Below are 17,149 nucleotides of genomic sequence, written 5' to 3' on the forward strand. Positions count from 1 at the left end.
GTGCACAGGTGTGACTTAGACTGCCCACAAAAAAAGCCACTCTGCGTGTTTTATTTATATTTTGTTGAGTGTACTATAGTAAAGTCCTCCATTTTTGTGTTTTAAAGGGGCCTAGTCACATTTTGTGCCTATAAAAATACACCACAAACCATATTTCTACATCAAAATAAATCAATATATACCTGCTTACCTTAAGTTTATCCTTAGAGTGTTTAACTGGTCTGTTTCCAGCCTAAAAAAATATTTTTTTTGCACTCTGCATGTTCAGAAAACATAAAGGTTGCTGTACTTGCTTGCCATCTGCTGGCAGTTCAGCTTCAAAGGCTTTAGCTCCAGCTTAAGTGAGTCCCAGTGTTCATATTTCACTCATGTTTCATCCCTCTTGGCATCTAATTATTTTTTTCTCTCTTACATATTTTCATTAACGTTTCTTTACACCTCTGCATTTTCCATGCAGAGGTGTAAAATGAATCATTACTTCATTGTTTACAAGTTGCATGAATGCAAAATATTAAATAAAAGAAAATGCTTATGTTTTATCAATATATAAAACAAAACTGTGTAATGTAAAACGAAACTATTATATCATTAGCCAAAAGGGCAAAAATATTTGTTGGTGTAGAAATTCGTAATGCCATAGTACCTAATTAATTTCCTTTAAAGAATTTTTGACTTTTTTTAATAAACTGGTTGGTAACTAAGATGCAAAATGGTTGACAAAGTTTTCATGTGCGACAGGAGTTGCATTCCTGGTCTTGCTTCAAATAGCTTTGTTTTAAGTTTACCTTCTTATCAGATAATTTAGGAAACAGTATTGTAAGGTTGAGCTTAGTCGTGTGAAGAGCATTTTATGAATTACTATGTGAGTATGAGCAACAGCATCTTAAAGAGAGGCCTTTGACCCTGACTCTTTAGTGCGGATTCAGCTTGGATAGAAAAACCTCAAACTTCTGCTTTAATTTTTTTCTTTTTTGCTGTCAGGTTTTGTCCCATGTGCTCACTAAGCAGAGCTATGCTGACCAGAGTACATCTCAGGCTGCCTTCCTGACAGCTATTTTTGCAAACATGTAATGCTTCTCAACCTAAGTTAATGACAAAGAGAACAAGCAAGGTTTAATTTTTGTGTGGGTTGATTTATGAAATCTCTAATAAATAATGCCAAAACAGAAGGAGAGCGGCTTTAAAAGGCTAAGTGATTTAAAGAGGATGATTGTACGTCCTGTCCTGACTCTTTTGTTCCTTCATTTATGTTCCTCTCTTACCGAGTCAACAAAGCTGTAATAGGTGTGATATATAAATTATTCTTTCTTCTCTGGGACATAGTTTGAGAAGACTGACAATAAAAACACATTTTCAATTCCCTGTTTGAGTTAAAACCAGTTAGTGTCATTGTTGGTTGTCAATGTCAGCACAGCTGAATAAATAGTTATTTTACCTCTGAAGAAGTAATTCTCTTTGACTGGGAGGATGACTCTTTTTTTCTCTTATATTGGTGCTCATACACTATAAAGACATCCACCTATGTGAATACCCATTCTAATTTCCTTCAAACCTTACTTATATTTTCTTACTGATCTTAAAGTTTGAGGAGACTGCCATCTTCTGGCTAAACATTATCGAACCATTTCTGCTTTTATTAATTTCTACACTAAATCCTGTCTTTGCCAAGATAAAATAAAAAAAATCATCATTGTCATTGTGGGTGTGCAAATACCATAAAGAAATATTTCTCATCTCTTTAATTTTTATTATTTTTAAAACAGCTGTATCAAATAAATATAATATTTATGTATATTCAATATATTGAAAAGTCCCTATATTTCATTAACTGCACTCAATTAGGAAAACACAATGACAAGACAATCATTAAAAAAACACAAATGTAGTTTTAATCAACAGTATTTATGGCACACGCTGAAATGCTTTTTTACAGGTGTTTTTAACAAACCAATATTTTATTTACTGAAGATAAAAATATGGTCAAAATTTCAATCTCTAAAATTATTCATAACTCATTTGTAAAATGTTGTCATGATTATGCCCTTTTTGGACTGTTTGGTATTATTTATTCCTTGTTCTTGTTTTAGTTGTTGTTTTAGTTTTTTTCCCTTTAGATTCACTTAAGTTTATTTCTAGTTACAATTTGATCCTGTTTTCCCTGGTTATTCTTTGTTGCCCCTTAGTGTCCCTTTCCTTTCCCCTTGGCTCCTTTCTAGTTGCTTCTGTCCACACCTGCTTCCCATCAGATGATTAGCCCGCTCTTTGTTCCATCTCCTATATATGCACCTCCTTTGCAGTTCCTCATGGCTTGAGTCTTTTCATTCCCTATGTTTGTTTTCCCAGAGTGGCTCCTAGTTTTTTTTATTCCTGACCTCCTTTCCAGTCCTTTCTGGGTTAGACATTTCAGGGGAGACATTTGAATAACATGATCTCAGATATGTTGACTGAGGATGCCCAGATTTGTTACAGCAGTTAATGTTTTGGAACCCTGGTGTAAAATTAAGATAAACAGATGTATTGAAAGGCAGCCAATAGCACCACATATACATTTTTGCACATTGCACATCTCATTATCCCAATGAGTGTTGTTCTATGAATTTTATATTTTGGTATCCTTAATGGTATAGTGGAGGATTTTCTTTTTCCGGGTGGATCGTCAAAATAAGTGATCCTTCTAATTGTCAATCATTCTAGTGATATGCTGTAAGGCCATCCTACATGCTCGTCCCCATTTTCATTGACCAGTGGTGAGTCTGACATAGTGGAAAAAATGCGAATCTTCTTTTGGACAGTAATCTTGTATGAGAGGTGCAAACAGCAACTTTTAAACAGAGCATGCACAAGAAGAAACGGATTGTGCACGCTCTTGCACTCGTGGATTTTTTTTTTAAGTGGAGAGGGTGGGTCTTTTCAAAAATTTGCAAAAAATTCTTCACTATACCTTTAAGCTGAAGAAGGGGTCCTATCAAGCCTGGTTGGCCTGTGGGGCTAATGAGGCAGCAAATGTGTACTGTAATTCTACGTTCACACCAAAAGCAGCAAAGGCAGCAGAAGCAGCTAGTTTACATGCAAAGTCAATGGTTGATGCATGTCAAGGCACAGCAAAATGTCCCGCAGCTCGTTGTGAGCAACAGGCGCAGCTGTTTGAGCAGCTGAAATAGCTGAAGCTGCGTTTGCGGCACGAAACTCAGCTCCTGATTGAGTTGGTAAAACTGAACTTTTGCTGCTTAACGCGTCACATCAGCCGATCAGAGAAGCTGATCTTGGAGCTGGCAGGGAGATAGAAACATCGCTGATGATACAGATCACTATTTTTGTGCAAAATAATATCCTGCAGATAATGAATAAGTGATTAACTAGAACTGTAGTTATAGTTAACTATTTAACTTATTAAAAATCGGAGGTGAAATCAATTTAGTGTTCTTAGGTGAATAATTGTAGCTTTAATTTGCTTACTAACCAGGGTTTATGCCTTTCACCTCTGGATGGTTCCTGGACCGGCTGTTAATATCCAGGTATCCACACCAATTTAGTGACCTAGGCTAGGTTATCAGCAGAGCTATTAATTATCAATCAAAGATCTATTTGTCTCTGTTTATTCACACTATTACCAAAAGAGGGTGGATCTGGCCTGAGTGATAAACCATCCGTATATGAATCACAACCACTGCAAGTTAAACAATGACATCTTTATTCTAATAATGCAGGATTACATAAATCTAATATCTATGCAAACACTACATGCCATGAAAAAAAAATAAACATGAGGTAGACTAAGGCTACGTTCACACTACAGGCCTTGATGCTCAATTCCGATATTTTTTGCGAAATTCAATTTTTTTACATTGCCGTTCATATTTCCAAATATATGCGACTTGTATATGATCTCCTGTGTGAACTGGTCATACACCGCAAGTGTCCCGCATGCGCAGTAGAGGACGCAATGACGTCAGAGGCCAGCGTGCTCTTTTTTTCCTGAAGCAAACATGGATGGTAGTGCCGGTGCGAACCTAGCAGTCTTTTCCAACCATAAAAACACAATCTTTTCAATATGGTTGAACATAAATACTGCTCTCCGCATCATCGTCTGCCATGGTTGTTTTTTTTCTTGCCGCTTCTGTGTAGCACGATGCATAATGGTGACCTTTTTCGGGTATTAATGACGATCAGGTCGGATGAATGCGACCTGGCCATTCAGACACAGGTCGCATTTGAAAAGATCAGATTCGTATCGGATTCAGGACTACATAGCCAAGTGGCCTGGGTCCCATTAGAAAAAATCGGATCTGTGTTGTTCAGACTGCCATGAAAAGATCAGATCCAGGTCGCATATGGGCAGAAAATTTGGATTTGGGTCTCTTCAGGCTGCAGTGTGAACGTAGCCTGAGTGACTAGTTTGAAAGGAAAAAAAAATAAAACCCTAAAAGTCCGTTTAACTGGCTTCTGAGATTGTCCAAGATAGGCCAGATGTTAATACATTCAATAATGTCCGTTTGGAATAGCAGCAGGTATGATGATAACAACAGTGCAATTAAAATAACAATTAAGATAACACAAAAATACATTCAGCTTAAAATGATAAATGGTTAAAATGCATTAACAGCAGCAGCAGAAGTCGTTTTAGCAAGACGGCATCAACAGAGTTGGGTATGTGTGGGGAAGTAATCTAAATGTGAGTGTATCGATGTATGAGAAACCCCCTCTTCATGTGATGAAGGGGGGGGGTAGCTTGTAACAATAGGTCGTCAACCACGTGACCACATGAGGTTGAATGCATGTGAGTAAATTCTCTATAAACTACCTTAAAGCAGGAAAAAGAAGGAAAGCAGGATAGAAAGAAAGGAAGAAAGAAATATCACTTGCAGCTTTTCACAGCACACTTATTTCAACCATTAACCAGAGTTCTTATACTGTAACCAACACAGATTAAAATCAGCATTAATTAAAACTTCTATCTGCCTGTCTCTCGCCCGAGCACAGCCCCTCATAGCTCCGCCCAACGTGCATCAGACCCACTTGTCCACCACGCAGCTGGAGCAGCTTTGCATCAGAACTAAACTTGTACAAGCATCAAAAATGAAGCAAGACGCGTGTTTTTGCTACTCTTTGTGCTTTTGGTGTGAATGTAGCATAAGGCCAAGAGTGTCTCTGTCTGGGTGGTTGCAAAGGCAGAAACTATCCCGAGAAAAGTTTTGTGAGGTCATTAAGAAAGACTACTGATCGTCCTCAAAGCAATTCTCACATACAATCCAGTACCTCTAGAGGAGGAATCTGTGCTTTGCTAACACCTTTTACAGTGCAAGTGGGGAGCATCTGACCTTGACTGAGGACATTGTTAGACAGTAAAATTTTTAGTTTTCACGTGGGGTTCTACCTAGTGTACTTTAGATCTGGAAGTTTTCCTCTTCAACATCCAGTGGTGATTGGGGATATACCTCTGCACTGGCATACTGGAGTTGTGCACTCCCTTCACAAAAAGGAGGACCAGAGTGTGTGTTTCAACTAAGAAGGATCATATTTCTCAGCCTCCCCAGGAAGGCCTATACCAGAGTGCTGGAGAGTAAAGTTTGGCTAATTGTTGAATCTCAGTTTCAGGAGGAGCAATGTGCATCTGCAGGGTGCACAAACATGGGAGTTTGGTCAACTGGTCTCTGTGTGTTTTGTGGATCTGGAGAAGACATTTGACCTATGCCTGGTGCACTTTGGACTCCAGCAAGGCTGTCCTCGATCACTGGTCCTGTTCAGAACCTTCATGGACAAAATGTCTATGTGCATCCAAGGGCACATGGTTGCACCTCATGGACCATGCATTTTGTCTCTTCCTTTTGCAGATGATATCTTTCTGCTGGCTCCCAAGACTTACAGCTTTGCTGGGGTGTTTTACAGTCTATGCAAATTGGCAGGGATAGAGAAAGGTTCCTCCAAGTTTAAGTATTTGGTTCTGGACTTGAACACGGTGGCTTTATCCACTTCAGGTTGGAGAGTTCTCGTCTTAGGTTAAGGAGTGAAACTGTCTGGGCGTCCTGTTTATTAGTGAGCGAAGAATAAAGAGAGAGCTCTAGAATGGATTAGTGCAGCCACTTTCATAATGTGGATGCTGCACCATGTTGTGTTAAAGACAGAGCCGAGAGCCAGGTGTTAACAACAAACTCGACTGGAGACACAACTGTGAAGCCATCTACAAAAAGGTCTCAGCAGATTGTACTTCCTAAGGAAACTTAGGTCCTTCTGCATTTCCAGCAAGATGCTACATATCTTTTATAAGTCTGTTGTGGAGAGTGGGATCTCTTCTGCCATCATCTGCTGAATCAACAAGCTAATTAAGAAGGTCAGCTCTGTTATAACAACAATTCTAGAACCTCTGATGATTATTTCACAAAGAAAAAAAATCTTCAGAAGATTTTTAAACTACAACAGAGTGTCTTCAGCAAGAGGCTTCTTCAGATCCGGTGCAAGACAGACCGTACAGAAGATCCTTATCCTGCACACAGCTACCAACACCTTCTACACCTGTTTAAAGAATAACTTATGAGTTACTGCAACATTTCATTTACCTTAATAAAGTATTTTTAAATTTGATTTGAGTCAAAAGGCAAGGTTTGTCTTGTCGGTTGGTCTATATTCCCACCCCACCATGGTCATCAAATCTGTGCTATAGCAGAGAACATGACCACAAATACATGCAGCTGAAACGAGTTTCCTGTGTAGAAAAACTCTGCAGAGGATGTTTAACCCCTTCACTCTGAGACTGGTTTAGGGGGTTGGCCATTCAGGAGAGAGCTGGAATAGAGCTGCTGCTCTTTCATGCCTCTTTTATGTAGTGAAGTCGGAGGATCTGTAAGCAGTTATAAACATATCCTCTCATGGCTAGCTGTGCTTTGGAAACCAAAGAGCAAATAAAGTGTAACATGGGCTGCTCTGACATTTGTTTTGGATGTCATTTGGACATCTTCAAGAGTTGTTCCAGACAAGTCCCACCTGAAGGAGGCCCAGGAGCCCTTGAAGGGACTACTGTATGTCTCATGGCTGGCCTTGGAATGCCTTCAGCTTCCCCAAGAGGCGCTAGAGGAGGTGTCTGGGCAGAGAAAATTTTAGGAATCTTAGCTGAAACTGCTGCTGCTTGAACTGGTCCTAGTTAAGAGGAGGATGATGCGAAATAAGGAGGATGTTTCTTTTCCTGGGCTCTGACTTCATACCCTGTAGTCTCTGAATCCACCAGTTGAATACTACACTGATCTCCTTGGTTCCAAAACCATCAACAAACAGATTTATCAGTGCAGGGATGAAGCTGCAGAGTGATGTTGTGGCTATTTGGCTGTCTGGGGTCACCTTAGACTAGGAATCTGTGGTTCAGAGTAAATAGAGAACTACATCGCATAACATTCAGGAAAAGTGAGCAGATTTGGAGCGATGCAATATTAATATTAAATCTCAGGTATTGTCATTCCACTTTAAGGGCACCTAATTTCTAATATAAAGTCAGAAATGGAATGGTATTACCTTTTATCCAGCATGTTGCACGATGTATTCAATCAGAGTGAATGTTACTCATTTTATGCTATTATTTTTCTATGTTTCAAATGTTTCAAATATTGGCCTCAACACTAAAAAAACACTACAGTTATTAAAATATAAAGAGGGAAAGGGCCTCTCTGCCTACAAGAAAATAATATTCTGCCCAATTAAGATGGTTTGTTAAAGCTTACAATTCTTCACATCAGGCTGGAAATGAATAAAGAAAATGACAGACGCTTCTATCATGGCCCTGTTGGCTGATAACAAACTTCAGAACAACTTTAAAGCTTAAGAAAATCCCACGAGTTAGCCTGTTAAACACCTGAAAAAGTGCAAAAAAAAATGTGTTGGTGAAGGCCACTCTCAACTGCCTGTAGAACACGCCATCTGCTCATTTTAATGGGCAGAAAAAAATCAGTTTGCACATCTTATCATTTGCAGAGTAGTCTTTGTAGATCACCCTTGACTAAGTGAGTTTATGATTTTTTTTCCACGATTGTTTTTAAAGGAGCAATAAATGAAATTTCATTAATTTAGATACAAATAACCACAAATATTTTTGTGAAAGAAATAAAGGTATCTTTTCAGATGGACTATGATAAGATGTCATGCACAACCTCTCTGTGTTGTTCTCCTGTTTTTTGTTTACATAGCCGGGTCAGTCACATGTGCGCATACATATATGTATGTGTGTGCATGTGCCTGCACTTTTAATGAGACTTGTACTGTAACAGTTGAGGAGAATCTGTTTTGTGGCAGGAGGTTTTAGTCATGATAGACCACAGCTTGTGTTCAAAGTTGAACAGTTTGTGGCCACCGTGGGAAGGGCCAGCTGAAAAAAAATGGCATCAGAAATACCAGTAGATGAGTCTGAATCAAGCAGACTAGTACTTGCAGTAGACATGCTGGACTGTCATGCTGTTGGCCATAATAAGTGCTGTAAAACCTTATGTGTGAGTGAACAATGCTCTCGTTCATGTTCATTACTTCAAAACTGATCCGTTCAGTTCACAGTTCACATATTCAGTGAATGCCACCATTCATTGAACACTGTTGGTTGTTATCTCTTCTAGAAAGTCACCTGACCTGCCTTGAAAGTTGGTGGTGTTCAGACAACCTAGTGGTGCCAATTGTATGGCAGCCTTACTTCTGTAAGTCTGCCCAAAGAGTGGTGTGAATTAAAATGTAACTTACCACCATGGAAATGTGAACTGCTGTGCGACCTAATGAAGCTCTATGCAAGTACAGGCCTTTTATCAAAATGGAAAAGATCAGGGTGAGAAATTATATCGAACCTTCAAAGTGGTCCTGCTGCCTCCTCTGCTTTGTTTGTATCAGGCCATCTAATCTTCAAGTGATTTTTGAGATGTTGTAAATACTGACATAGAGTGATATACTGTATTAATTATTGCTCAATATTCACACTTAGTTATGTCTGCAGCTAACATATTCTCAAATATAAAGATTAGCAACAAAAGGCCCAGGTTTGCTGTGTCACAGCAGATGACTATGAAATCATTAGAGCTTTGATAATTTAAGGTGAGCTTATCCACAAGAGCAAAAAAGGAAATACACATAAAAAAAAAACACTTTTAAGCGCTCAACATCCTAGTTAGGTTCATGTTGAGGCATTAAGTATTTTAAAAGCATAACTAACCTTAGTCCAGTAAAGATGAAACAAAGAAGAAGCAGAGCATTTTGTATTACATATGAGGCTGAAGTGTCTATAGGAGACCTAGTACTATTTTTTCCCCACCACAATTACCCAGTTCCATATCCCAGTTTTCTTTAGCCATTCCGTTCCGGTGCGGTCAATCACTATAGTATCAGGTGGGTTTAAGAGGAATTTTTCATACCTTTATATCTGCAAAGAGATGTCTTAAGGGCAGATTATACATCTGCAATCACACACATCAAATGTCGCGAACCAGTTTTGCTAGTATGCTTCTGCACCGTCGGTCTGGAATTTCTATGGTCCACAGCAGTTTCCCACCAAAGCGCAAGGGGGAACCTATTCAAGAACTCGCAATAACTTGGGCGGTGCCGGCGGGAGTGTTTATTTTTCAAAACAACAATGGCGCGTCTGCAAGATATCACAGTCACGGAGATGGATCTAGAGTGGCTAGACATTCAAGAGGAACAGGTTCTGTTAATGGAGTTGGCAAAAAGACAGATTAACCTTTCATTGTAGTTGTCCATTGTAGTTTTTCCTCGGATTTTAAAAATGGCGCACTCCGGGACCGAATCGAGAAGGACGACTACACAGCCAGAAAGGCATACCGAAGACCATTCACAGGTGCTTTTTGTCTGCGCACTTCCGCAAGAGGTCTGTGCGGGTTTGTGGCTATATGACGCATAGTCAGGACTTTTTTGAGTTGCGCGACCACGCCCCCTGCGCAGAGGTTCTGCAACCATCGTTGCACAGAGACAGATTTGACGATTGCAGAGGCTATGCATCAGAAGCATATATTGGCCTTTAGTTTACAGTTGCGTAAGGGACCTATCAGGTGTTAGTAATGGGGCCCCTAAGAGGTCAATGGCCCATAAGCAAATTTCCTCTCTGCTCACTGATATTTACGCCATTGGTTAAAACACTTTACAGTACAGTATTTTATTGTTTATCTTTTAACTCTTCACTATTATGTTATTCTTATACATTTTTTCAGGTCCATATTTGTGTGACCATTTTTTTCTATAATCTTTTTGCTGCACCACAATCTCCCCCCATGACCCTACTGAGAGGGCAAGTGGGTGTAGGCAACTGATGGATGGATTTTTGTTTTTCATCATACAAAAGGCAGAGAGTTGTTGGTGTTAGCTGAAAGTCTCCCAGGATCAATTAGTCAGTTTAACATAACAAGTTTAACTAAGGCTAAGGTCTTGTGGGAAAAGGAAAAAACAAAACAAAGCAAATGACTCTCCTGAGATATGGAGAAGGCACTGTTACATTGCGATAAGATGACAATATGTGACAGTTTGAAATAAGTCAAATAAAAGTTTGCTGTACAGCAAAGTTTAGCAAGTGTGCAAATGTAACCGAAACTCTTCAAAAAGTCATTGTGCTGACACACAAGTAACAACATTTTAGAAACAAATTTCTCAAGAATTTTAGATAAGAGAAAATTAGATAGAGGTCTTTAATTGACTAAGATGTCTGGATCAAAAGAAGATTTCATAAGTAAATGTTTAATTACAGCTACCTCCTAAGCCTGTGGTACATATTGCCGGCAACAGTGATTGATTAAAAATACCTAAAAGTGAAGGGAAGATTTAACCTCCCTAAATAACTTGGTTGGAACTGGAGCTAACATACAAGTTGAAGGCTTAGATGAAGAAAATATTTCTGCTAATTCTAAAACCTCAGCTGGATCAAAAAAGTCCAAACACAGCTCAGGATCCAAGCCACCCCAGGTGCTGCCTCACCCTCCAGAGAGGAGAAAGAGGGGTGCCAATGATCTTACTCTTGATAGAATCTATTTTATCTATTTAAAAAAATCCATAAAATAAAATCAGGGGGAATGGAGAGATACAGTATGGTTGTGCGTGAGTTTGGCAACTGTATCTAAAAAAAAAAAACTAGGATTATTCTTAATCTCTGCAATTAATATAAGTATGCTGCTCTAATTTAATTTTAATTAGTAAATATGCTACTCTAGTTTAATTTTAATTAGTATTAATTAAATTGTTTAATTCTAGGTTATTTTATGCAGCAGTAGACTGTTTTTCCAGATAAAATTGGATTCCTGTAGGCATGTACAGGCCCATTTTCGCTCCAGTTTCTTGGCATTACGCTTCAAAGTAGGCATCTCTGTATTAAACCAAGTAGCCAGCCCCCTATTTTTTGAGTTCTCCATTTTCAAAAGTGCTATATGGTCTAAAGCAGTGCACAGAGAGGAAGTAACCCCATCAACAAAATAATCTATTTGTGAAATGGAATTGTGGACTAATCAATAAGTCAGACTGAAAGATTGTTGTAACTCTTCCTCCTCGGCCAGAATTTCGTTGCATATGAAAATATGAATAGTTGGAGGGAGTTGCCTCCTTTATGTAAACATAATATTCTTGTTGCAGCCGGGTGTCTGTGGTTCCACTGAAAGTGGATGTGGCACAGACGTGCCATGGTTCAGATGCACCGCAGTGTTCACTGATTCCATATTCCACCAGGAGTGTTTTTAAAGTGGAGTGTCTCTGTGCAGTTGGATAATGATAATATCAAGTTTGCATTAAAACCACTATAGTAGTCAATTTATATAGTTTTAATATAATATTAAACCTGTAAAGAGTTGACCTGAAACTCGCATGGCTGCTCTTAAACGACTCAGAACAGAGGGACCCAGTATTTAGGGCAGGACAGACAGTGGGATAACTCAAAAAGCGTTTATTAAAAAACTGATGTGTAGTTGCAGTGGCTGGAGCATCTGAGGCAAGAAACTCTGGATAGAGGAAACGCAGGTTACTGACCACATAAATTTACACAAGGAAGATTATGAATGTGAGTCACTAACTTGGTTTACAAGATCAGTCCTTAGCCAGAGAATGAGGTAGGATCCAGCCGGTGGTCTGCCAGCAAGATGCAGCGGGCACCACCCAGAGTTTCTCAGATGCTGCAACCCAGGAGAACATGCAGGAGTCTGAAGCCAGGTCAGGCAAACAGATCAGAACAGGAACAGAGATCCATGAGTCCAAAGACAGTTTAGGCAAACCGTTCGGACAGAAGCAGGCAGGTTCATTGATTGAGAGGCAGAACAGGTCAGGATTAGAAAATCAGAAACACCAAGGTACTCTAAAAACACTCTCACCACTGGCTAGAGAGAACACAATAATCTGGCTCCGATCATCAGTGCCAAGATCATGTAAGTAATATTTAGGGGTTTTTTTTCAGTTATTTTTTTTATGTAATGTCATATTTTTTAAGCCTGTCACTTAACTGCATGCACATGTTGTTTACTGGTTATATACATGTATCTAGGAAATATGATCCAAAGTCTGCACTTGTAGGCTTTTAAACTCATCCGGTTCTGCTTTGCTTTTTATCAACTCATTTTCCGGCCTGAATGCTCTGCTCTGCTGCAGACTATTGTGAATTTGAAGCGATTTTGAATAATTTGATTCTTTTAACCTGTTTCTTGATTGGAATAATTTGAATTTAAGATTTTCATGATTCATTCCTTTTGGATTGTTTTCTAACATATTTGATTTTGACTGTGGGTAATACAATACTCTAGGTCAGGAGTCAGCCACCCAGACTGTTCAAAGGAACAGTCTGGGTGGCTTGTATTGGGAAAAAAACAAATCTGTCTGGAGCCGCAAAAAAAGTCATGTCACATCATGTGACTATTCTGCTGCATGATATCCGGTGCTTTAAGTCTAAATTTGTTTCGAATTTGTTCCAAAGTAATTGGTATATTTTGAATTTTTACCGTTTCATACAACTTTTGCACAAATTAAGATACTTTTTGAATAATAAAAGTAATGCTTTTGTACATGATCTGTTAACTTTGGCAAAGTTTATAAACCTATAGAGTAAGAACTCTAAAGAGAAACTATTTTATTGTTGCAAGTCAAAAAAAATCCCTCACTTCTGTGTCCTCAGTTAAATATATTAATACAGCAAAAAGCGACATTATTTTATTAGAGATTAGATGTGCTGTATATAATAGATGTATTTTTTTCATCACATAAAAACAAAGAGGTTGCAAGTGTTAGCTAAGAGCCTCCCAGGATCAATTAGTGAGTTTCTCATAACAAGTTTGATTAAGACATAGGTCCCGTGATAATAAAAACAGGCTTGTATGAAGAGGAAAACATCAGGATTGTCTTGAGGCTAAATAAGATCCTTCCTTTGGAGGAAGTTAAATAACTGTTAAGAAACAAAGTAAAAATAAGCCGGTCTGAAATCTATGATGCAATTCTTTATTTATTTATTTAAAAACACAGGATAGTTAAAAAAATTAGCACTGAAGAAGCAACCGATGTGTCCCACCAAAGCATTCTTATAACTTTTTTTTAAATCGAATAGGTAAATTAAAACTGTAACATAACAGAAACTGTTGGCACCCAAGCTTAGCTGAAAAGTTAAGAAAAATAGCCAAAGTTTAGAAGGATAGGCTAAACCCAAAACAACGCAGGAAATCATATATGACCAATAGAATTAATTTCCCTATTCATAGCTTGCTAATTGAATTTGTTTTATTCTTTGCTCATGTTTAAGATAAGGTACTACTGGGAGTAACATTAAATTGTTCCTAGGGAGAGAATTTCATTAATCTCAGAGGAAATTTAATTTATTTAGCAACACTACCAAATCAGTAAATCCCGCTGGATAGAAAATGATGCACTAGTGAGACATCAGAAACCCTGGGACCCTAATAGTCACTTCAGGTAAGTCTGGATACTGTTGAGCACACCACTCCCTGAGCCACATGGGACTAATAAGAATGGTGACTGAATGTATGCGATCTACATAAGTTTTGCTCCTAACAAATTTGGATATGATTAATCCTATTGATTCAAATAATGTACAGATTTTGCAAAAATTCTACTATAACATGTATTACAGTTAGAACCGGGACAAGACAAGATGAAATAAAGACGTTGTTGATCATCTGTTGTTTAATGTGGCAGAGGATTACAACAGATTGCAAAAAAAATAAATAAGTTTTTCAAACACAGAAATTAGGAAAGCAACCAGAAAGGAAAACACAAAATAAAGAAATTAGATTAAACAAACAAACTGCCTCAACATTAATTGATGGTTTCCCTAGGCTTGCGGGACTCCTGTGGGCAACGCTAGTTTGCAGCTTTTTTAACTTGCAGTTGTTTTTGCTTCTTGGAGCATTTTTATTTCCTCTGTAATTGTTTATTAGCCACGTTAATGTGGCTGTAGAGCATTTATGCATTTGTGTTTACAATTAGTTTTATCTTTGTTGTCTTTGACTAATGCATTTCTCTTTTATCACATTTTCTTTAGCAGTTTTTTTTTTATTAGTTTAATTGTTTGGACATGCAGGGCATTGTGCCTTAAAGGTATAGTGGTGGATGTTCTTTTTTCCTGGTGGATCATCAAAATAAGTGGTCCTCCTAATTGTCAATCATTCTGGTGAAATGCTAACGTAAGACTGTCCTATGTGCTCATCCTTATTTTCACTTACCGGTAGTGAGTCTGAAGTCACTGTCACAGCTTGACGATTTAGCCAGCGTATGTATGATGTCCTACAATCTTCTAAAACACTGGCATATGCTGAACTTTCTATGGATTTTTTATTTTTATTTTGGGCATATAAATAGAGTATTCATAATGAGTCCAGAATTTATGTCCAACCACAGCCTAACTTATACATAATGCATGGCAGGGTAATTGCCCATGAAATGTCACAAGAAAGTGCCCCTGAGGGGGTGGGCAGCAATGCATCTGAAAGTGCCCAGCCTGCATAAAAACATTTCTTTGATTGTGGTATTAACATAGCTGCTGTTTACTGCCCACCAATAAAATAATAAATAAACAAATAAAAAGAAAGAAAGGAAGAAAGTAGGTTTGCAGTTCAGCAGATTCAGCATCATGTCTGTTAGGAAGTCTGTTGGGCTTGAACGAAGGAAGGATACATCACACTCTCATTTTCGCTTAGCCTACAACTGGAACAGAGTCAAATTGATTAGATCATGCTGATGTTGGTGGGCAGCTAGTATGTACAGTATACCATCTCAGCCTTTCCGGATCCTCCATCTCTTGTGGAAGATCTGAAGTCTTTTGATTTAATCACCAGGTATGGCAGTCTATCAAATGGGGACAAGAAGAAGATCAAAGGAAAAAAAAAAACAATTACTGGTAGAATTATGGAAGTTGGATAACTCAATTTTGAAGAAAAAAAGTTTCTTTAGAAGATCCTTTTGCCAAGGACCACTTGTCCAAGACAAAAGGTGTCCCTGAAAATGTCCCCGATTTCAACATCTGAACCCCCAGTTGACCTCAGAAGAAAGCCAGTAACTCTGAGCCTTGTTCTTCTGGTTTCCCCTGGTTTAAAGGGAGTTTTTCCTCTCCACTGTTGCTGCATGCATTCTTGGTGTGAGGGTTTGCTCTGGAGACAACGACCACAAGCCTGTATCTATTGTTACCATATGTCCATCCAGGAGAAGAGTGTCCTGCAAGTCATTGACTCTATGCAACAGTTTTTTCTAAAAAAGAAAAATTTATACCAATTGTCTGTATGATCTAATTAAATTGTAAAGTGCTTTGAGATGACATATGTTGTAAACTGGCACTTTAGAAATAAACTTAATTAGGTTGACCTGAATTATTGAACCAGACTCTAGCTTCTCCTCCCCCAGCCAATGTGTGTGCCTCCACCCATTTCAAATGCTTTTGATCCCACTGCTCCTGTATGTGGATGTTCTTTTTTTTATTTTATTGTTGCTAACTTCAGTGTGTAATTATTTCTGTGTACGTGGGTATTGTCTATGTTTTCTTGTCCCACATTGCTGTATGGAGAAACTCTACTGGGAGACAATAAAGTGTAACTATGCCTGTCAGTGGCTCCTGAACAGGGGTCCGTTTCATGAAGCAGGTTTAAAGTTTTCTAAACCTTAAATATGGGAAACTCTTAGTTTTAGTTCTTAGAGTTTCCTCAACCTCTATTTCAGTCACCGTAGTAACATTCTCCTATTTTCTCTTCGTTTAATCACCTGTAAATGAGACATGGGGACATTTCATGTTTACAAATGTCCCTCAATGCCTTTATGTCACACAAATACGAACAACTGTATTTCCAATTTATAGTTTGGGACCTGTACTTGCTTTAATTCACATATATAATTTTTGGTGGAATTTGCTTCTAGGACCCTTTAGTTAATATGAGTGACATGCAAATCATTTAATTTTATGAAGTTACTTTCAGATTACACATAAATAGATTAATAAATTCCATGGTGGGAAAAAGGAATAACTCTAGAATTAGGATCTGGTGATAAAAACCTACCGTATTTTCATGACCATAAGGCGCACCGTACTAAAAGGCGCAGTCTCAGTTATGTGTGCCATTACTGTATTTAACACACACATAAGGCGCACCGGACTATAGGGCGCGGGTTTTATATTCAGGTACATGTCCTCTACTACGTTTAAATACCTCTACTGCGTATTTAAAAATAGAGCGGGAGGATCACTGAGTATGATTGTGTTTTATTCATGTATTTATTACAAAGTATTAATCAAACCCATCAAAGTCATCATCCTCTGTTTCTGAATTAAACAGCTGTGATAAATCAGACATGCCAATTTCCACTTCTTTGCTGTCAGAGTCACTTTCCGTGCAGGGCGGCACCTCGGAAATGATGCCGCTTTTTCAAAAGCTCGAACAACAGTGCCAGCAGACACGTTAGCCCAAGCATCAACAATCCATCCGCAAACCATGTGATTCACCGGGATGTCGAAAGTGAGCGGCACCTCGTCCATGATGGTGATGTAGCTTGGCTGGATGCGTTTGTCGCCTTATGTCCACGGAAACTCAGCTGCATCTTCTTCACCTGTCGGAGTTCGTTTTCCATCTTCCTCCACTTGCGAACCATCGGTTCATTAATCTTGAATTCTCTTGCGGCTGCTCGATTTCCATGTTCCTCTGCGTAGCTGATAGCCTTCCGT

This window comes from Cyprinodon variegatus, unplaced genomic scaffold (genome assembly GCF_000732505.1).
Source record: "Cyprinodon variegatus isolate N-32 unplaced genomic scaffold, C_variegatus-1.0 Scaffold207, whole genome shotgun sequence".
Lineage (NCBI taxonomy): Eukaryota > Metazoa > Chordata > Actinopteri > Cyprinodontiformes > Cyprinodontidae > Cyprinodon > Cyprinodon variegatus.